The following is a 23,089-nucleotide window of genomic DNA, read 5'->3' on the forward strand; positions in this document are numbered from 1 at the left end:
TCTATCAGATGATGAATGATTGGTTCACTGAATATATTCTAACTAATCTAGCTGTTCAATAACCCCCAACCCCGACTAATCTTTCGCAAGTCCCTGCTATGTGACAAACGAATCCGATTTAGTTGAGTAAGCCTCCAATCGATAAAATTAGAAAATATGGGGCCAAAGAGTTCCGAGCTACCACTAGTGATGATGCTAAGAGGGCTGAGTTTTGGTTAGAAAATACAATACGAGTATTCGATGAATTGTCATTGACTCCCGATGAATGTTTAAAGTGTACCGTTTCACTTATAAGAGATACGGCGTATCACTGGTGGAAGACATTGATATCCGTGGTTCCGAGAGAGCGAGTTACATGGGATTTCTTCCAAGCTGAACTCTGGAAGAAATAAATCAGTCAGAGATTTACCGACCAAAAACGTAAAGAGTTTCTTGAATTGAAACAATGCCGTATGTCTATTACAGAATATGATCAAGAATTTGTAAGACTAACTCAGTATGCACGAGAATGTGTATCTACTGAGGCAATAATGTGCAAAATATTTGAAGATGGCTTGAATGAAGATATTCGTTTGTTAGTTGGGATTCTTGAGATCAAAGAATTTGTAGTTCTTGTTGACCAAGCGTGTAAAGCTGAAGAGCTCGGGAAAGAGAAAAGAAAAGCTGGTTTTGAAGCTAGAGATGTGAGAAAGAGATCAGCAAGTAAATTATTTTAGTCTGCGTCAAAGAAATTTTGAGATGATTTTAGCCATTCAAACGCTAATATAGGGCATTCAAGTAGAGATTGTGCTAGATCGCGTTCGAGCTTCAGACCTCCAGCTACTTTTGTTGCTAGTGTTGGAAATGTTTGATCCAATTGACTTGAGTGTAAAAACTGTGGTAAAAGACATCCTCAAAATTGTAGACTGTATGGTCGGGCTTGTTTCAAATGTGGATCTTTAGATCATTTTATTTGAGATTGTCCCGAGTCTGTTGAGCAAGAGATTGTGCAAAATCTGAGACCAAGGAGTAATGTAGCTTGTGGTAGACCTCCCAAAAATACATGAAATGTGAGTGGTAGTCAAAGAGGGAGTAAAGACATTGCTATTCGATCCTAGGCTAGAGCACCTGCCAGAGCTTACGCCATCCGTGCTCGTTAGGAAGCTTCATCTCCCGATGTTATAACGAGTACATTTACTCTTTACGATACTTCTGTGATTGCTTTGATAGATCTTGGATCAACGTATTCTTATATATGCATGAACTTAGTGAACAGTAAGACTTTGCCTGTAGCGTCTACTGAATTCGTAATTAAAGTATCAAACCACCTAGGCAGATGTGTTTTATTTGATAAAGTCTACAAGAATTGTCCGTTGATGTGTCGAGACATTTGTTTTCCGGCTGATTTGATGTTATTGCCCTTTGATGAGTTTGATATAATTTTGGGTTTAGATTAGCTAACTTTGCACGATGCTATTGTGAATTGCAAACAGAAAACTATTGATTTGAGATGGAAATAGTCTGAATTGAATCCAGTGATTTGAAAGGGTTACTGACTATGATTTCATCAACGAAAGCTTTGAGTATTACGAGAAAAGGTTGTGAAGCTTACTTTGCTTATGTGATCGATTCAAAAATGATAAAAAAGAAAGTTGAATTAGTGCCTATTGTTTGTGAATTCCCTGATGTGTTTCCTAAAGAACTTCTGGGATTACCTCCGATTCTGGAAGTTGAATTTGACATTAAGTTAGTACCGGTAACTACTCCGATTTCAATAGCTTTATATAGAATGGCTCCTACTGAGTTGAAAGAATTAAAGTCTCAGTTGCAAGAATTGACAGATAGAGGATTTGCAAGACCGAGTTTCTCACCATGGGGTGCTCCAGTCCTGTTTGTGAAAAAGAAAGACGCTACGATGAGATTGTACATTGATTATATTCAGTTGAACAAAGTAACTATCAAGAATAAATACCCTTTGCCTCGAATTGATGATTTGTTTGATCAATTGAAAAGAACTACTGTGTTTTCGAAGATAGATTTGAGATCGGTCTATTATCAGTTGCGAGTAAAAGACTCAGACATTCTGAAAACTACATTCAAAACGAGGTACAACCACTATGAGTTCTTAGTTATGCCTTTCGGATTAACGATGCACCTGTTATCTTTATGAATTTGATGAATAGAATTTTCAGACCATATTAAGATCGATTTGTTGTCATATTCATTGATGACATATTGATTTATTCACGTAATGAATCCGAGCATGCCGAGCATCTGAGAATAGTGCTACAGACCTTGCGGGATAAGAAACTGTATGCGAAGTTTAGCAAATGTGAATTCTAGTTACGAGAGGTCAATTTTATGGGCCATATAGTGAAAGAATCAGGTATTTGAGTTGATCTGAGCAAAGTTTTGGCTATTCTAGATTGGAAGTCTTTGAGAAATGTATCCGAAGCCCATAGTTTTCTAGGACTTTCCGGTTATTATAGATGATTCGTAAAAGGCTTTTCGATGATTGCGACTCCATTGACGAAATTACTTCAGAAAGATGTAAAGTTTGAATGGTCCGAAAAGTGTCAGGAAAGCTTTGATCAATTGAAAGCTCTATTGATTGAAGCTCCAATGTTAGTACAACCCGAGTCAGGTAAAGAATTTTTTATCTACAGTGATGCTTAGTTGAACGGTCTGGGATGTGTTTGGATGCAGGAAGGCAAAGTCATTGCTCATGCTTCGAGACAATTAAAGCCACACAAAAAGAACTATCCGAAGCACGATCTAGAATTAGCTGCGATTGTGTTTGCTTTGAAAATTTGGCGCCACTATCTGTTTGGTGAGAAATTTCATGTATATTCTGATCATAAGAGTTTGAAATATCTGATGACTCAGAAAGATTTGAACCTTCGAAAGAGAAGATGGTTAGAATTGTTAAAAGATTACGAGCTTGTTATTAATTATCATCAGGAAAAGCAGATGTTGTTGCTGATGCTTTGAGCCGAAAATCACTGTTTGCTCTATGTGGGTGAATGCGCATTTGGTTATGTGTGATAATGGTTCGGTGTTAGCCGAATTAAAAGCAAGATTGTTATTCATTCAACAGATTATTTATGCTCAGGAAGTTGATAATGAGATAATAGCAAAACGAGCTCAATGTGATTTAGATACTAATTCAGAATTCAGAGTTGATAAAGATGATTGTTTGAAATTTCGAGATCGAATTTTTCTTCCGAGAAATCCAGAGTTGATTTAGATGATTTTGAACAAACCTCACAACAGTTGTTTATCTATTCATCCGGGTAGTACTAAAATGTATAATGATTTGAAACAACATTATTGGTGGTCTGAAATGAAAAGAGATATTTCTGAATTTGTTTCGAGATGTTTGATCTGTCAACAAGTTAAAGCTAACATCAGGTGCCATCTGGTTTGTTACAACCGATTATGATTCCTGAATGGAAATGGGATAGAGTGACGACGGATTTTGTATCGGGTTTTACCCTATCTCTACGAAAGAAAGATGCTGTCTGGGTTGTAGTTGATTGATTGACGAAATCAGCTCATTTTATTCTGGTACTATCCAATTACTCGCTTGCTAAGTTAGCTTAGTTATACATTTCTGATGTTGTGAGATTGCACGGTGTGCCATTATCTATTAAGTCAGACGGAGATCTGAGATTCACATCGCAATTTTGTAAGAAATTGCAAGTCTCTTTGGGTATGAAATACCACTTTAGTACTACCTTTCACCCACAAGTGGATGGTCAATCTGAGCTGATTATTCAGATTCTTAAAGTTATGTTGAGGTGTTGCATTCTTGAGTTTGAAGGTATGTGGGAACATTATCTGCCTTTTGATTAAATTCGCTTATAATAATAGTTTTCAATCGAGCATTAAAATGGCACCGTATGAAGTCTTATATGGTCGCAAATGCCGTACACCTTTGTATTGGACTGAGCTTAGTGAGAATAAGATACACGAGGTCTATTAGATAAAAGAGACTAAACAGAAAGTAAAAGTGATTCGAGATAGTTTGAAAGCAGCTTCTGATCATCAGAAATCTTATACAGATTTGAAACGAAAAGATATTGAATTTGAGATCAACGACAAAGTGTTTTTGAAAGTATCCCCTTGGAAGAAAGTACTCTGATTCAGTAGAAAAGGCAAGTTAAGTCCGAGATTCATCGGGCCGTATGAGATTACCGAGCGCATTGGGCTGGTTGCATATAGATTATTGTTGCCACCTGAGTTAGAAAAGATTCATAGTGTGTTTCACATATCGATGCTTCAGCAATATAGATCCGATCCCTCGCATGTGATTCCTTCATTCGAGATTGAGATTCAGTCCAATATGACCTACGAAGAAGAACCGATCCGTATATTAGCTCGCGAGGTTAAAGAATTGCGAAACAAGAAAATTCCATTAGTAAAAGTAATGTGGCATCGGCACAATGTTGAAGAGGCTATATGGGAGCCTAAAGATACTATGAGACAATAATATCCGAATCTGTTCAATGGTAAGATTTTCGAGGACGAAAATCCCTAAGGGGGAGAGTTGTAACAATCCGGTTTAGACCCCAGTCGAAATAGGATTTTTGGGACCACAAATTCAATTTAGAAAAATATTTTAACATTATTTTTCGTGCTTATTATATGTGAATTGACATGTGTGAAAGTCTCGTATCAAAATTTAATCGTTTGTGTGTTTAATTTGATAAAAGGACCTAATCGCGTGAAATGTAAAAGTGGCCTTCTATTTGTTAAAGTGCTTATTTGATATGTCTTTGTAAATGAAAGGTCCTTATGTTTCAATTGGAACATTAACAAGGTTAATGGACATTAATGGCCATAATCTATGTGATTTTATAATGTTTTGTTATAAGGGAAAATTGGTAAAATGAATAATTACATTAATTAAAATAAACTAAAAGCATGAAATAAGCCATTATCTGTTCATCCATAACTGAAATTAGCAAAGAAAAAGAAGAAGAAAAAGATTTTAGGGTTGGCTAAATAATTTGATGATTAAGATCAAGAACCAAAGAAAATGGAATTAGATCGGGGAAAGTCGAAAGTCGTTGGGTAGCCGATTCCGTCTATTTGAATCCGTACGAGGTAACTTAATATACAAATAAATGCGTTTTGAATTGAATTACTATTAATTATAAGCTATTGAACTATGATGAATGACTATATGAGTTGAGAAATATGAGACATCTAAGAAAGTATCAACACAGTTCCGACATCTGAAAAGTCCCCTACGAACCTTAGGAATAGTTAGGATACATATGTCATGACATAGGATCTGATATATGTTTTCGTGTAAGACCACGCCTGTGACGTTGGCATCGACCTATAATTTACGTTTAACACCATGTCTGGGACATCGACATTGTATTTGATTTTCCGTAAGACCCTATTTGGGATAGTGGCATCGAGATTTGATTACATGTAAGACCACGTCAGGGCGTTGGCATTGTACGAGCTTTTTGAGTTATCCGCGTATCATTATAATTCTGAACGGTTCAACGGGCATTTCGAGAAAAGAATAAAAATATGAGATGTGTATCTGATTTAGGTATGTATGAAATGTATATTCAGTTTGAGAATGAATGGTAAGTCAATGTTTATATGTGTGGACATATGAAGTATGTTTGTATTATATGGAAATGTGATGTACATGTGAGCAAATGGTTCTAAGTATTTGAGCTAAATGAGAAATATGAACTTGACATTGAATTATGCTATGATTCATATAAATGATTTGTTTATAGTTGTGATTTGTGATAAGTTTATTTGTATATGTCTTACTAAGCTTTTGAAAGCTTACTTTGTGTGTGTTTGCATTGTTTTATAGAAATCGTAGCTATCAGGAGCTCGGAGATCATCGAGGATCATCACCACACTATCAAACTTTATTTTGGTTCATTTTGAAAGTGTAAATATTGGAGTATAGCATGAATAGGCTAGAGGTAGTCGAATATGTTTTGTGAAGTGTATTTTAGCCATGTGATATGGCTTAATTATGGTTAAATTTATGGTTTGATTTTGGTATATGATATGTGATGTAGATTATACATATGTGATGTGTTTTTGAATGGACAAGTGAATTGGTAAGTTTTGGTATGTGTTTATTTGATGATTTGGCAAGATTTTAGTAAGAGAATGAATGATTTGAAATGAGGTTATGAAACAAATGTTTAGATATGATTTTTTTCTTATGTTTTTGCATAATTTGGTATGGCTATTAAGCATGAAATTGGTTGATAATGTTATGGAATAATTGGTGTAAGTATTGGTTGTGAAATGATTGAACATTTGGTATGCAATTGATGCTTATATGTTGCTTGTAGGGAGGACCCTTAATGGGTGGCATTTTGGCCCTATAAATGGCCAATTTTTTCCACACGGGTAGAGACACGGGCGTGTGTCTCAATCGTGTTGCTTGAAGGCCATTTCGAAATGAGCCTGGACAGACCACACGATTGTACACACAAGCATGTGCTAGGCCATGTGGCCAAGTTAGTTTTGACCACGGGCCAGACACACGGGCGTGTAACTTGCCGTGTGACTCAAGTCAGTAGCCTCCTTAATTTTCACATGGCCTGGCATACGGTCATTTCATGTGGCCGTGTGGACAAGTCAGTATGTATACCCTATTTTGACACGGCCTCGACACATAACCTCCTTAATTTTCACATGGCCTGTTCAAATGGGCGTGTGACCTTTGTAACTTTGAAAAATAGTTAAGTTTTTGAAAAATTTTGTATGAGTTCGGTTTAGTCCCAACCCCTTTCTAATGCATGTTTAAGGTCTCAATGACCTATATAAGGGATTCTATGGTAATGTTTGAATATGATTTTGGATGAGGTATATGAATTGTTCGTAAAATGTTTCGATTTGTCCAGTAACACCTTTAATCCTAGTCCAACAATGGATACAGGTCAAAGGTGTTACAGAGAGGGCTAAGTTCTTGCTGGAGAATACTATCCGAGCATTCGATGAATTGTCCTGTACTCTAGATGAATGTATCAAATGCGTCGTTCTTTGGTTAGTGATAATGCATATCACTAGTGGAAAACGTTGACATCGGTGGTTCCTAGAGAACGCGGTACGTGGGAATTCTTTCAGACCGAGTTCTGGAAGAAGTATATAAGTCAAAGATTCCTTGATCAGAAAAATAAAGAGTTTCTGGATTTAAAATAGGGCCGGCTGACTGTAATAGAATACATAATCTGTACGTTTGAGCAAGTATGCTCGAGAATACGTGTCTACTGAAAATATCATGTGTAAAAGATTTGTTGATGGATTGAACGAAGACATAAAACTGCTAGTCAGGATACTTGAACTGAACGAATTCGTAGTATTGGTTGAGAGGGCCTGTAAAGCTGAGGATCTTAGCAAAGAAAGGAGAATAGCTTATTCATAAGCTAGAGATTCGAGAAAGAGATCAATGAATAAAACTTATCATTCCTCATCAAAGAAATCTAGAGATTTTATTAATCGATCGATAGCTTCAATAGGATATCATAATAGAGATTGTGGAAAGAAATATACCAACCCTAAAGCTCAAACTACCTCAGTATCGAGTGTTGGTAATGCAAAGGATGTAAAGCCTGAGTGTAAACAATGTGGAAGACGACATTTTGGTGATTACTGGGGGAAAAGTAATAACAGAGCTTGTTACAGTTGTGGTTTATGAGATCACTTCGTAAAAGGTTACCCAGAGTTAGCTGAAAAAGATAATGCTCAGAACATGTGGCCGAGTAACACTACAACTAGAGGTAGACCACCAAGAAACATGGGAAATATGATTGGTGGTAGAGGTGTGACGCGAGACACTGCAGTAAGATCTGATGCTAGAGCACCTGCATGAGCCTACACTATTCGAGCACACGAAGAAGCGTCATCTCCAGATGTTATTACCGGTACTTTTACTCTCTATGATACTAAAGTTATTACACTGATAGATCTAGGGTCTACTCATACTTATATATGTGTGAATTTAGTATCAAGTAAGATTTTTCCTGTAGAGTCTACTGAAATTGTAATTAGAGTATCGAACCCCTTAGGCAAGTGTGTATTGGTTGATAAAGTGTGCAAGAATTGTCTATTGATGATTCGGGGTATTTGCTTCCCGACTGATTTGATGTTGTGACCATTTGATGAGTTTGACATAGGTATGGATTGGTTAACATTGCATGATGCTGTTGTGAATTGCAAACGGAAGATGATCGATCTAAGATTTCAGAGTAATGACATCATCCGAATTGAATCAGATGATTTGAATAGATTGCAAGCGGTGATTTCAGTGATGCTAGCTCAGAAATATGTGAGAAAGGGTTGTGAAGCTTATTTAGCCTATATACTTGACACGAAAGTGATTGAAAAAAAGATTGAATCAGTGTCAGTTGTTTGTGAATATTTAGATGTGTTTCCTGATGAGGTACCGGGTTTACCTCCGATCTGAGAAGTTGAGTTTGGTATTGAGCTAATGTTGGGTACTTCTCTAATTTTGATAGCTCCGTATAGAATGGCCCTGACAGAGCTAAAAGAGTTGAAAGCTCAATTGCAAGAATTGACAGATAGAGGTTTTGGTCGACCGATTTATTCTCCTTCAGGTGCACCTGTTCTGTTTGTAAAAAAGAAAGATGGAACGATGAGAATGTGCATTGATTATCGTCAGTTGAACACACTGACTATCAAGAACAAATATCCTCTGCCCCGAATTGATGATTTGTTTGATTAGTTAAAAGGAGCTGCTATGTTTTCAAAGATAGATCTGAGATCGGGTTATTATCAGTTGCGAGTAAAAGATTTAGACATTCCGAAAACTGCTTTTCGAACGAGGTACGGACATTATGAGTTTTTGGTTATGCCTTTTGGATTAACAAATGCACCTGCTATTTTTATGGATTTGATGAACAGAATTTTCAGACCGTATTTAGATTAATTTGTTGTTGTATTCATTGATAACATTTTGATTTATTCATGTGATGAAACTGAGCATGCCGAACATTTGAGAATAGTGATACAGACTTTGCGAGATTTTCTGGGACATGTTATGTCGGCATCTGGTATTCGTGTTGATTCGAGTAAGATTTTAGCTATTTTGGACTGGAAGCCTTTGAGAAATGTTTCTGAAGTCCATAGTTTTCTGGGACTTGCTGGTTATTATCGATGGTTTGTAAAAAGATTTTTTATGATCGTGACTATATTGATGAAATTGCTTCAGAAAGATGTGAAATTTGATTGGTCTGAAAAGTGTCAGAAAAGTTTTGATTAGTTGAATGCCTTATTAACTGAAGCTCTGGTGTTAGTATAGCTAGAATCGGGTAAGGAATTTGTGATCTACAGTGATGCTTCGTTGAATAGTCTGGGCTGCGTTTTGATGCAGGAAGGCAAAGTCATAGCCTATGCTTCAAGACAGTTAACGCCGCATGAAAAGAACTATCCAACACATGATCTGGAATTGGCAGCTATTGTTTTTGCTTTCAAAATTTGGTGCCACTATCTATTTGGTCAGAAATGTCACTTTTATTCCGATTACAAAAGCTTAAAATACTTGATGACATAAAAAGATTTGAATCTGCGACAGAAAAGATGGCTAGAATTGCTAAAAGACTATGAGCTTGTTATTGATTATCATCCGGGAAAAGCAAATGTTGTTGCTAATTCTTTGAGCCAAAAATCATTGTTTGCATTACGTTTTATGAATACCTAGTTGTGTATGTCTGATGATGGTTCGATTTTAGCTGAATTGAAAGCGAGACCGTTGTTTTTACAACAGATTATTAATACTCAGAAGATTGATAATGAGATAATAGAAAAACAAGAACAGTGTGATTTGAATTTAGATTCTAAATTTTGAGTTGATAATGACGATTATTTGAGATTCCAAGATCAGATTTGTGTTCCTAGAAATCAAGAGTTGATTCAGATGATTTTGAATGAAGCTCACAACAATCATTTAGCTGTGCAGCTGGGTAGTACAAAAATGTATAACTATCTAAAACAGCTTTATTAGTGCCCTGATATGAAGCATGACATCTCTAAATTTGTTTCGAAATGTTTGATCTATCAGCAAGTTAAAGCTAAACATCAAGTGCCATCTGGTTTGTTACAGCCGATTATGATTCTCGAGTGGAAATGGGATAAAGTAACAATGGATTTTGTTTCGGGTTTGCCCCTATCTCCGTGAAAGAAAGATGCAATCTGGGTTGTGGTTGACAGATTGACAAAATCAACTCATTCTATTCTAGTACAATCTGATTACTCACTTAATAAGCTCGCTGAGTTGTACATTTCCTAGATTGTGAAATTGCACGAAGTACCTATTTCTATTGTTTCAGATTGAAGATATGAGGTTCACATCACGCTTTTGGAAACTGCAAGATGTGTTAGGTACAAAACTATTCTTTAGCTCTGCTTTTCATCCACAGACGGATGGTCAATCCGAGCGGATTATTCAGATACTCGAGGATATGTTGAGATGTTGTATTCTTGAGTTTAAAGGTATGTGAGAACGATTTTTGCCACTGATTGAATTTGCATATAATAATAGCTTTCAATTGAATATTAAAATGGCACCATACGAAGCTTTATACGGTTGAAAGTGTCAAACACCGTTGTACTGGATAGAGCTTAGTGAGAATAAGATTCACGAGTTTTATTTGATCAGAGAAACATAAGAAAAAGTGAAAGTAATACGTGATAGTCTGAAAGTAGGTTCTGATAGTCAGACATCATATGCAGACTTGAAACGAAAAGATATTGAATATGAGATTGGTGACAAAGTCTTTTTGAAAGTGTCCTCGTGGAAGAAAGTACTTCGTTTTGGTCGAAAAGGCAAGTTAAGTCCGAGATTCATCGGGTCATATCATATTATCAAACGTATTGGGTAGGTTGCTTATCGATTGTTGTTGCCACCTAAGTTAGAAAAGATTTACAATGTATTTCATGTATCCATGGTTCGACAACACAGATCCGATCCTTCACATGTAATTTCTTCATTTGAGATTGAGATTCAGTCTAATATGATCTATGATGAAGAACAGATCTGTATCTTGGCTCGTGAGGTTAAAGAATTGCGAAATAAGTAAATTTTGTTAGTTAAAGTATTGTGGCATCGACATGGTGTTGAAAAGGTTACATGGAAGCCCGAAGATACTATGAGACAGCAATATCAGAATCTATTCACTAGTTAGATTTTCGAGGACGAAAATCCCTAAGGGGGAAAGTTGTAACAGCCTGGTTTAGACCCTAGTCAAAATAATGGTTTCGGGACCACAAGTTTGAGTCAAAAATATTTTTATATTATTTATTGTGTTTATAATATGTGGTTAAGCATGTGTGAAAGTTACATGTGAAAATTTGATTGTTTGTGTGATTAATTTGGAAAAAGGACCTAATCGTAGAAAATGCAAAAATAGGGTTCCATATGTTGAAAGTGTTTATTTGCTCTGTCTTTATAAAAGAGAGGTTCTTATGTTGTTAATAAACCATTTATATGGTAAATGGACATTTATGGCCTTCATATTAATGTTTTATAAGTTATTAAGCCAAGGGTAAAATGGTAATTAATGTATTGAAGTTATGTTAAATAAAACAAAACATAACATCATCCTTATTATCATCATTTTAGACCGAAAATTAGAAAAGAAGAAAGCCAAAGGCTAGGTTTTCATTCGGCTATGGTTGAAGCTTGATTAAGGTATGAGTTTTGTTTGGTTTTTGATGATTTCTACGTTTTTGTGAACATTGCTTTGAGTTCTGTCAAGCCCATGCCTAAATTTCTGATTTGAATGATGATTTTGAGTTATAGCATTGTTGATTTTATGAGTTTGTAATGTTAGTTGATGAAATATAGAAGCTTGATGATAGATACATATGTTTTGTATTGGGATTTTTTATGAAATTGAGTAATTTGAGCTAAATTGTGAAAATGAGATTTTGAGGGACTAAAATGAGAAATAAACAAAATGTGTGGGCTTGTATGAGCTAAGTGAATATTCAGCCTAAGATGTATATAAAGAAATTGTGTGTATTTTGTAATTTTATGAATTGGGGACTAAAGTGATAAAATGTGAAAATATGAGGGTTAATTTTTAAAATGCCCTAAATAAGTGTTTATGGATTGAATTGAATGATTTATTGAATAAAAGGGTTACTTTTGAATACATATAGATCAAGAAAGGAAGAATTTAGATTTAGATCGAGCGAAATCGAAGGTTATAGAGCAAACGATCCGAATCATCAATTATGTTTACGAGGTAAGTTCATACGTGATAAATGATGTTACAAGTACGTTTTAATGCTTTGATAATGTATAAATTGTATATATATTTGACTATGGTTTGAGTATGATGATAAATCGACTATGCTCGGCACTAAGTGTGCGATTTGAAATAGCTTCAACTATATATAGCACTAAGTGTGCGAATTGGAATAGCTTTGGCTATACGAGGCACTAAGTGTGCGATATCGAGATAACTTTAGTTATTTGAGATGGCACTAAGTATGCAAGATTATTACATCTTCGACTATACATTAAAGCACTAAGTGTGTGAATTCTTAATCATGGAAAGACTACTGAATGAATTAATATATTCGAACGAGAGGTGAGAATGAAAATGAATAAATACGGGAAAGTTCAGGTATGTACGAAATCTATGTGGTAGATGATACTATGTGTATGAAGCTTGATGAATTAGTATGTACATATGAATTGTGATGGAATAGAATTGATAAATGATTTGAGAACTACTAAGTGTTTATTAGTTGATGTGTTGTATTATATAAATTGTTGATTATATTTAGTATGAACTGTAAGAGTATGCCTAAAGATCAATCATGAGATGGTTGTAATAAGATACTTGATTTATCATGTTTTAATATAAGGCGTTTCCATTATTATTTCAGTTTTTCTTTCTGTGTGTATAAATAAACTATTTTATAATAATGTCCTGAGAATAATATGATTGTTCTTAAAAGAACCTTAGTCAAGTATTATTGTTGACTAGGACAACAATAATGCATTGAGACTAACATGTAGTTGATAGATGATAAAGAGTTGTCATTGATATGGAGTGTCAAAATCAATGCATGAATATGTGTGTTAGAGAACAACATATTGGACTGATCCACTATGAGTATGTTTCTTGGATTATTATGTAATTGTCACAACATTACTCATAGTGATTAATATGTATATAATCCTCAGACTTGAGATCATCATTATCCCAACATCGTGAGTTGTATATTTTGATACAGTCAAATGTACACCGTAACTGGTTGTTCTATAAAGGCTGATATTTGATATACCACAATCTATGTAGAGGGATATTGTTTATCAATATAGAATAGGTCCCACCTACATAATGGGAGTAATATCTTATGCCATTTGATTGAAGCATACTAGAAATGCATGACCATGCTCAAATAAGTTGATATGAGATGTCATACTTATTTGTATATCATAGTCTACTCAAGATATCAAGAAACATGAGATGGACTATGCAAGTGTGACTTGTAACACCCCGAACCCGAGACCATTGCCGGTGTCGGACACGAGGGGTTAATAAGTCAAGTCCACATATTTTGCCCACCAATTTGACATTTCCAGTCGGGCTGGAAAACTGCGTCACCGTCGCCTTAAAAATCATATCTCGAGTTTCAAAACTCGGAAACTGGTTTCGTAAATTTTCCCTGAGTTTAGACTCATATATCCATCCATGGATTTATTTCTAGAATTTTTGGTCGGGCCAATTGGTACAGTTTATTAGTTAAAGTCACCCATGTTACAGGGATCGACTGCTCTGACCTTCGCGCGTTACAACTTGAATATCTCACTGTACAGGGCTTTAATACTGGTGCCGTTTATTTCTAATGAAACTAGACTCAAAATGGAATCTGTACATATAAGGCATGACTCCTAATTCTTTCTGGATAATTTATAGTAAATTTTTAAAGTTGCGACGGGGGACCCAGAAACCGTTCTGGCCCTGTCTCACAATAGCTTTAATATCTCTTAACATGTAACTCCTACGACCATTTCGTTTCTTCCATATGAAAATAGACTCATCAAGGTTCATTTACATAGCTTATTCACTATTTAATATGTAACATCCTAAATTTGGGGCCTAGAAGAGTTGGGTTTTGAGTCTGGGATTCGAATAGAAGAAAACCTGAATAATTAGGAAGTTTTAAATATTATCGTTTCAGAAAAAAATTATTTTATTAAATTACCACTAGAAAATTTTTACTGTATTTATTATTACGGATATTTTAAATTTTTACGAAATTTTAATTAGTATTATGAGATAAAATTATTATTATTAGAAAAATATTACTGTATGTATGTTTGAAAATTTTATGAAAATGATTATTATTTCTTGTATTATTGATATTTGAAATTTTATTATTAGATATATTTATAAAATTATTATTATTATTGGAAAGGAAAAAATATTAGTTGTAACGCATACGATTTTCGGGATTTTTTTTTGGGTTTTGTGATTTTTAGTAAATCTTGAAATTTTCATGTTCTAAATATTGGAATTATGTTTAAATGTGTTAGTAGACCTTTAGAAGGCCCAAGACTAAGCTAAACACGGTAAAATATCAAGGTGGGATTTTTAAGTGAATAGGAGATTTGGTTAAGTGGGCTTTTAAGAAGAACTGCGTAAGTTATGACACAAATAAGCCTTTGGTAAAGTGGCTAAGTGACGCCACTAGGGAGCTATGAAGGTGGCGTGTAAGTGCTGGGGGAAGACCTAGGTTCGATTCCCTTTGTTGGCAAATAGGTGCATTTATTTTTTAGTGCAGGAGGGTAAGTGTTGGAGTTCGTGGATTCTGCTAGAGGAGAGTTGGATCAGTTTAACTGCTTGGATTAAGGAGTGATAAGGGGAGAGATTTAAGGGATTTGGATGAGGCTAGGAGTTGGCGAATTATGGGAATTGAAGAGGAAAATTCGGGGGGCTATGTTGTTAGTATTTGGCACTTAGGGTATTGAGTGGTGCCGTTTTTCTTCTCGCTTTAACACCTTAGGGTTATTTTTCCTCTCTTTTTCCTCTCTAGCCAAACTACCACCTCCCTATTCCTCTTCTTCTATTTTTTCTTTCTTCTTCTTTAAAACTATTCATCATACCTACTATTCATCAATACTTTTGCCGAATCCACAAAAGCCAAAATCCTGTGATCATTGCTTGTGCCGATTTCTTCAAAGCCAGGTTCTCCTATGTTCTTTTGTTTTTATTAATTTGCAATTATCTTTTCTTAATCCTAGATCTTTGGCCGCAATTCTACTTCAAGGTTGTAGCCCCACATTATCATCTTCTTCATCACACAAAAGCCGAAAAACCATAGATTTGGGGGCTTATAGCCGAAACTTCAAGACTTTGGGGAATCGAGTTCTACCGTCGTTTGATAGATAAATCTACACTAGATTGCGTGGAAATCAAGTGGGAGTAAAGGGTAAGTACGTATCATCTCAGATCTGTTCTTATTTTGCAAAGTTAAGAAAAGCCGAAGTCCCTAAAATTATGGAGGTTGTCGATTTGGGCATATGGCTCTAAGAGTCTTTAACTGATGTTTTCTTTCGGTGACTAGAGTCTTCTTAAGCGTTGAATCTAAGGCGTGGTTCATTGGAGCAATCGGATTCGAGCTAACTATCGATTTTGGCAAAAGGTAAGGTTTCAAAGGTTTTAGGGATATGGTTCGATCATGGATAAGTAAGTTTTGGGGTTTAGTGATTATGGTTTGTAAATAAGAACTGTGCTAATAAACCGTAGGATATCGGAAGGATCTCGAGAGCGGCCGTCGCAAATCAGGTGTGTACCGAACACCCTTTCTTAGTTCAATTCGGCAAAAGCCGAAATGCCGAAATTCCGGCATTTCATGGTCATGTGAGTATGTGAATGCTCTCAAGTCATAGGGTAATTGTTAGATCTGGCACCGCAAGGTGGTAAGCACGTTCGCATGACGTTTTAGCGTATTTCGAAAAAAGGGGGCTCGACGGGCCAAAACTGGGCCCAATGGGCTTACGGACCAATATGGGTAAGGGATGGGCAAATTAGCCTGTTAGGTAGATGGTGGAATCAAATTGCATAAAACCGATAAAATTACTGAATTAGCTTGTGCAAGAGCGTGAGATCACTTAAATTACCCTAAAGAGCAAAATTACCGAAATTACCCTAAAGAGCAAAATTACCGATATACCCTAGGGTTTTAAATTGGTGAATCGCTTGATTGATTACTCTGTATTTTGCATGATATGCATTTATTAATATCTGCTGCATGGGATTGGGGTATTAATAGAGGAAGTATGAAAGTGGTTCATCCACGTCATCGGAGGCTTTGCCTCAATCGACTGAATTTGAGTGCTGCTGTCGCAACTGTGGTGTGTGGGTGGGTGGGTTGAGATATTCCCCACATGGTGTGTAGGGTTGGTACAGGCAAGTGTAGCGGTTGGTGGGTTGAGTAGTCTCCCGGATGGGCTTGCATTCATTATTACTGTTGTTACTCATGTTATCGAATCGGGCCTATGGGCCACATTGTTATGTAAAAAGGGCTAAGGCCTTACTATCAGATTCAAAAGGGCTTGACCATCATGTACTATTATCTGAATAGGGCTCAGGCCGAATGGGCTCGAGCTGAATTGGGCTTTGGATGGGTTTCTGTATACACTAAGTTTTCCCAAACTCACCCCCTTTCTCTTCCATCCTTGCAGGTGAGCCCTAGAATTGGTGGACTTGGAGCTGGGCGGGATTCAGAGTGGCCATGAGGATTGATTGCCGATTTTAAATAAGTTTAGCATTTATTTTGGATTATTTTTATTATGCTTAAAGTTGTAATAAGGTCGCTCTTTTTAATTACTTATATTTTGGGGATTATTAAACTGGCTAGCACTAGGGTTCGTTTTATAAAATCTACTTGTTTTTAAAAAGATCACGATGACGCGCAAAGTTTTCGCAAAATAAATGTTTTCCAAGAAAGATAAATATTTTAAGCAAACGATTTGCAACCTTAATCATTTTCTTAAGATGGTCATAATTAAACGGTTTTCTCAAAATTATACAAGATGTTAGAGTGTGGCAATGGCGGTGTGCATGTCTAGAATTGGATCCAAGAGAGCTTGGTACTTAAGCAATCGACGGACTCACCTCCTCTTTTTCCCGGTTTCCTACCGGTGCATGCTTCCATTCACTTTAACCTACTTTTAAAAGTGTCTTTACAACACCAACTCACTTTTCCAAACTAAGTAATACGGAATGTTTTGAACGCATCAATGTGGCGATCGATCCGGTCATAACGCCCGTGCCAGTTTAGGGTGTTACATTTAGTGGTATCGAGCCTGGTTGCAACAACTCTACTGTGGATCGGTCCGAAAATCTTTTCAAAAACTTGGGCCTAAGAAGGGTATTTTGGAAAGGGCGATTTTTGAAGATGTTCAAGTTTTTCTATTTGTTAAACGGGGTTAAATCAATAGTTTTAAAATAAAAGTGTTTTCAAATCAATTTTGTTTTTTTGATAAAACAAAAACATGGGTTTTTATGGACTCGATCAGAAGTGGCACATGAATCCCCAGCACCAAGTCTGTAAGTACTTTTTTTCCTATACTTGTAATGTCTTGAAATAATCTGTAGTTAGAATCGAGCCTTTTGATATGAAAATGTAGATAGGTAGAACTAAAACCCTAAAAGATTGAAACCGTGGTTAGGATATGATTCTATAAAACAAAAACTTTAAAATACTATCTCTGCATAGAACATATGAAAAAGTAATGAAATTTTTGAATTGAGATCTTAGTAGTTATTGTATGCATGCTAATAATGTAGAGTGTTGATATGGATTCGAGGGTGTTAAGTCCGCCAACTCGGTAGCGGTAACTCTGAGCTTGGTACCGAGGCATTGGCCGAGTTAGTAAGGAAAGTGGTAGAGGAAGTATTGGATACCAAAATTAAGGAAATTAGGGAAACGCTGCAAGGTGGTGCTTGGAGTGTAAGAAAAGGAAGGATTCTAGTTCTCGTAAAACCAAGCCTCGCTCGTGAAATATGTTAAGGCACCACCAAACTATCCAATCTGCAAAGATCGCAACGGACGTCATTCGGTGAATGCCATAGGAAGACAGGAGCATGTCGTAGATGTGGGTCCAAGGAGCATCGAGCTCGGGATTGCCAAGTTTGTTTTATTTAAATATATGTTACGAGTTGTATGCGTGTTCGATAAACGCTTTCTTTATTTGGTAATTGGATGTTCGGGTCGATTAAAATTATTTAGATCAGAGCGCAATGTATCATAGTGGCATAGTGGTTTGACTTATACAGTTAATTGATAGTTGGAAATTTCGAGGACGAAATTTTTTAAGGAGGGTAGAGTTGTAACATCCTAAATTTGGGGCCTAGAAGAGTTGGGTTTTGAGTCCAGGATTCAATAGAAGAAAACCGAATAATTAGGAAGTTTTAAATATTATCGTTTAGAAAAAAAAATTATTTTATTAAATTACCACTAGAAAATTTTTCTTGTATTTATTATTACGGATATTTTAAATTTTTATGAAATTTTAATTAGTATTATGAGATAAAATTATTATTATTAGAAAAATATTACTGTATGTATGTTTGAAAATTTTTATGAAAATGATTATTATTTACTGTATTATTGATATTTGAAATTTTTATTATTAGATATATTTATAAAATTATTATTATTATTGGAAAGGAAAAAAAAATATTAGTTGTAACGCCCTGATTTTCGGGATTTTTTTTGGGTTTTTGTGATTTTTAGTAAATCTTGAAATTTTCATGTTCTAAATATTGGAATTATGTTTAAATGTGTTAGTAGACCTTTAGAAGGCCCAAGACTAAGCTAAACACGGTAAAATATCAAGGTGGGATTTTTAAGTGAATAGGAGATTTGGTTAAGTGGGCTTTTAAGAAGAACTGCGTAAGTTATGACACAAATGAGCCTTTGGTAAAGTGGCTAAGTGACGCCACTAGGGAGCTATGAAGGTGGCGTGTAAGTGCTGGGGGAAGACCTGGGTTCGATTCCCTTTGTTGGCAAATAGGTGCATTTATTTTTTTAGTGCAGGAGGGTAAGTGTTGGAGTTCGTGGATTCGCTAGAGGAGAGTTGGATCGGTTTAACTGCTTGGATTAAGGAGTGATAAGGGAGAGATTTAAGGATTTGGATGAGGCTAGGAGTTGGTCAATTATGGGAATTGAAGAGGGAAAAATCGGGGGCTATGTTGTTAGTATTTCGCACTTAGGGTATTGAGTGGTGCCGCTTTTCTTCCGCTTTAACACCTTAGGTTATTTTTCCTCTCTTTTTCCTCTCTAGTCAAACTACCACCTCCCTATTCCTCTTCTTCTATTTTTCTTTCTTCTTCTTCAAAACTATTCATCATACTGCTATTCATCAATACTTTTGTCAATCCATAAAAGCGAAATCCTGTGATCATTGCTTGTGCCGATTTCTTCAAAGCCGTGTTCTCCTATGTTCTTTTGTTTTTATTAATTTGCAATTATCTTTTCTTAATCCTAGATCTCGACCGCAATTCTACTTCAAGGTTGTAGCCCACATTATCATCTTCTTCATCACACAAAAGCGAAAAACCATAGATTTGGGGGCTTATAGTCGAAACTTCAAGACTTTGGGGAATCGAGTTCTACCGTCGTTTGATAGATAAATCTACACTAGATTGCATGGAAATCAAGTGGGAGTAAGGGGTAAGTACGTATCATCTCGGATCTGTTTTATTTTGCAAAGTTAAGAAAAGTCAAGTCCCTAAAATTAGGAGGTTGTCGATTTGGGCATATGGCTCTAAGAGTCTTTAATCGATGCTTTCTTTCGGTGACTAGAGTCTTCTAAGCGTTGAATCTAAGGCGTGGTTCATTGGAGCAATCGGATTCGAGCTAACTATCGATTTTGGCAAAAGGTAAGGTTTCAAAGGTTTTTAGGGATATGGTTCGATCATGGATAAGTAAGTTTTGGGGTTTAGTGATTATGGTTTGTAAATAAGAACTGTGCTAATAAACCGTAGGATATTGGAAGGGATCTCAAGATGGCCGTCGCAAATCGGTGTGTACCAACACCCTTTCTTAGTTCAATTCGGCAAAAGCGAAATGCCAAATTCGGCATTTCATGGTCATGTGAGTATGTGAATGCTCTCAAGTCATAGGGTAATTGTTAGATCTGGCACCGCAAGGTGGTAAGCACGTCAGCGTGACGTTTTAGCGTATTTCGGAAAAAGGGGCTCGACGGCCAAAAGCGGGCCCAATGGGCTTACGGACCAATATGGGTAAGGGATGGGCAAATTAGCTCGTTAGGTAGATGGTGGAATCAAATTGCATAAAACCGATAAAATTACTGAATTAGCTTGTGCAAGAGCGTGATCACGAAATTACCCCTAAAGAGCAAAATTACCAAATTACCCTAAAGAGCAAAATTACCGATATACCCCTAGGGTTTTAAATTGGTGAATCGCTTGATTGATTACTCTGTATTTTGCATGATATGCATTTATTAATATCTGTTGCATGGGATTGGGGTATTAATGGAGGAAGTATCGAAAGTGGTTCATCCACGATCGGAGGCTTTGCCTCAATCGACTGAATTTGAGTGCGTGCTGTCGCAACTGTGTGTGTGTAGGGTGGGTGGGTTGAGATATTCCCACATGGTGTGTAGGGTTGGTACGGGCAAGTGTAGCGGTTGGTGGGTTGAGTAGTCTCCCGGATGGGCTTGCATTCATTATTACTGTTGTTACTCATGTTATCGAACGGGCCTATGGGCCACACTGTTATGTAAAAAGGGCTAAGGCCTTGCTCATCAGATTCGAAAAGGGCTTGACCCATGTGTACTATTATCTGAATAGGGCTCAGCCCAATGGGCTCGAGCTGAATTGGGCTTTGGATGGGTTTCTCAGATACACTGAGTTTTCCCAAACTCACCCCCTTCCTCTTCCATCCTTGCAGGTGAGCCCTAGAATTGGTGGACTTGGAGCTGGGCGGGATTCAGAGTGGCCATGAAGATTGATTGCCGATTTTAAATAAGTTTAGCATTTATTTTGGATTATTTTTATTATGCTTAAAGTTGTAATAAGGTCGCTCTTTTTAATTACTTATATTTTGGGGATTATTAAACTGGCTAGCACTAGGGTTCGTTTTATAAAATCTACTTGTTTTTAAAAAGATCACGATGACGCGCAAAGTTTCCGCAAAATAAATGTTTTCCAAGAAAGATAAATATTTTAAGCAAACGATTTGCAACCTTAATCATTTTCTTAAGATGGTCATAATTAAACGGTTTTCTCAAAATTATACAAGATGTTAAAGTGTGGCAATGGCGGTGTGCATGTCTAGGATTGGATCCGAAGAGAGCTTGGTACTTAAGCAGTCCGACGGACTTACCTCCTCTTTTTCCTGGTTTCCTACCTGGTGCACAGCTTCCATTCACTTTAACCTACTTTTAAAAGTGTCTTTTACAACACCAACTCAGCTTTTCCAAACTAAGTAATACGGAATGTTTTGAACGCATCAATGTGGCACATCAGATCCGGTCATAACGTCCAGGCCGGGTTTGGGGTGTTACATAATACCATTCCTAAAAATTTTGGTGATTTTTCACATTCACGTCACTGCAGCTGGCAGCATCTGTTTTTAAGGTAGGTCTTACCTATTTTGTAGTCTCCATGAACCAACTAGTCTTGCCATACATAGGTTCACATATGATCATTTTAACCATGCCAATGGCTGATCATGTGACCAACTTTCCCATTTCCAATCCATAGTCACATCATGACACCATATATATATATACAAACCGCAAATAGTCTAAGTTGGTACTTCACTTTTACGAGCCATTTTCGCATGGCCGCATACATATACATCACAACATATTTAAACCAACAAGGGTAGTCCTATACATGCCATTTCAAAGTTCAACCAAAATTTATACCAAAATAGAGGCATTGATAGTGTGGATGACTTCGACTTTAATGATCCCGAATCCGATTGCTATCGAGCGAAATCTATAAAACAGAGAGCCAAAGCAACGGGGTAAGCATTTTTATGCTTAGTAAGTCTCAAGGAATAAAATTAGCTTTAATTAAAGCAATATATTCACATAACCAAATGCATCATTTCATTAATACACATTCTCATAATCATTCTTACATCACACTTCATCATTATATACTTTCACCAAGTATCAACCAATTCAATAGCTGAAATTCGTTAGTCGTTTGAGCGAATGTTGCTCAAACATGTCGACTTCCCAATGCACATATAAACGTACCTCATTCTTTGGGCTTTTCGAGCGTACTAATTGAATTTATTACAGCAACCAACACTCACCTCCAGCCCAAGCTTCTTCGGAATACAACCGGATATAATCACACGCACGAATGCCTTGGTCTTAGCCCGGATAGAATGACTCATACGAATGCCTTGGTCTTAGCCGGATGTAGCCACTAGCACAATTGCCTTGGTCTTAACCGGATATAATTTCAGCAATAACGTCTTGGGACTTAGCCGGATATCATTCAATTGCTCATGCACACATGCATCAATAATCATTAGACATTCATATTTCATTTTCGTTATTAAGGCTCAAACGCAAATATAATCACAAGCATAATCGCCTTCGGGACTTAGCCCGGGTATCATTCAATTACTCATACACACATAAATCAATAATCAATACACATCCATATTTCATTTCACATAATTCAAGTAGGGTCACTTCTTGAGGACTTACCTCGGATGTTGTCGAAGCGGCTTTTACGGCTATTCGATCACTTTTTCCTTCCCCTTGTCCAATTGTGGCCCTCTAAGCTCTTGAGCTAATTCAAACAAATTCAATTTATTAAAACCTCATTGTGCTAGCTCATGGCCGAATATGACAAGGAGTTTAAATGGTCATATGGCCACCCTTTAGCTTGAATACACAATGGTCATGCACATTTTATACTACATCAAGCAATTCAATACAATTCATTCGAGCATCAAGGAAAAGCTAAGGCCATCAATAGGCTACCTAAGGCCGAATATACATATCCATGTTGAGGCCAATTATGCACTTAATACCACACAAAAACAGCATGCATTTTACTAGTTAATG

The sequence above is a fragment of the Gossypium arboreum genome, chromosome 6, assembly GCF_025698485.1.
Source record: "Gossypium arboreum isolate Shixiya-1 chromosome 6, ASM2569848v2, whole genome shotgun sequence".
Lineage (NCBI taxonomy): Eukaryota > Viridiplantae > Streptophyta > Magnoliopsida > Malvales > Malvaceae > Gossypium > Gossypium arboreum.